Below are 895 nucleotides of genomic sequence, written 5' to 3' on the forward strand. Positions count from 1 at the left end.
AAGATCTCCCCCAAAAAAGAAAAAAAAGCAAAGCAGTGTCATGCAGTTATATAAAAAATAAGCAGAGTGAAAAGAACTGCTTGCCTTATAACGGAAAGGAAATATTTGGTAACATTTAGTAAAGGGTGAGTAGCTATGAAGGAGTTAAACTGTTAACCTTTTTTTTTTTTTGAAAGCAAGGAGTCCTAACCACTGAACTGCCAGGGAATTCCCACCTTTAACGTTCTGAGAGTTTTCTTACAATACACACCCATAATATTACCATAAGAAAATTAAAAGAATATACCCGATGTCACCCCTCCCCTTTCCTCTTCAGTAAAGGAAACAAACCATGAGGATGAAGAACAAAACATAAGCAATTACATCAGAAATGAATCCTTCAGCTTGAGTTTTCTCCCTTTTATCCTTCCCAAAGGAAAAAAAGAACAATCAAGAGCAAGCAGTAGGCCCACCAGGTGGCACTACTGGCCAGCTTCACACTCAGAAAAAAAGCACTACAGCTCATTAGGATTTTTGAAGCCTGACGCTATTTAGAAACACTTCTCTGGTAACATACAATAGAAATGGTCCCTGAAAGTGTAGTCTTAAGATTCTGCCATTTGCCTTTGTTGAGATTAGGAAGTTTATTCCTATTTTGTTGATGGACAGATTTCTCCCACTCCCCACCCAACAGTCGTTCAGAAGAATATATTTCTTATAATAATTACATTCCGCAAATTTAACAAAGCACTTTGAAATCCATTAAGTAATATTTCTCAAAGAAAGCATAATTCACAAAGTTCTTAATTAGCTAGTACCATACAACTACACAATAAGAAGTGATTATCATCCAACGGATAATGGCCTCTAACCCTGTAACTATTCAACACACAAGAACCAGCTTCCCAGTTGGTGC

At 36.9% G+C, this 895-nt stretch overlaps 1 non-coding gene across 1 annotated transcript; it reads right to left on the bottom strand.

Moving 5' to 3' along the window:
- Positions 1-374: 374 nt before the first annotated feature.
- On the bottom strand, positions 375-586 carry LOC132435690 (small nucleolar RNA U3). The gene has a single exon (XR_009521634.1). It is a non-coding gene; the product is annotated as a small nucleolar RNA U3 (small nucleolar RNA).
- Positions 587-895: the final 309 nt, after the last annotated feature.

Source organism: Delphinus delphis, chromosome 12 (assembly GCF_949987515.2).
Source record: "Delphinus delphis chromosome 12, mDelDel1.2, whole genome shotgun sequence".
NCBI lineage: Eukaryota > Metazoa > Chordata > Mammalia > Artiodactyla > Delphinidae > Delphinus > Delphinus delphis.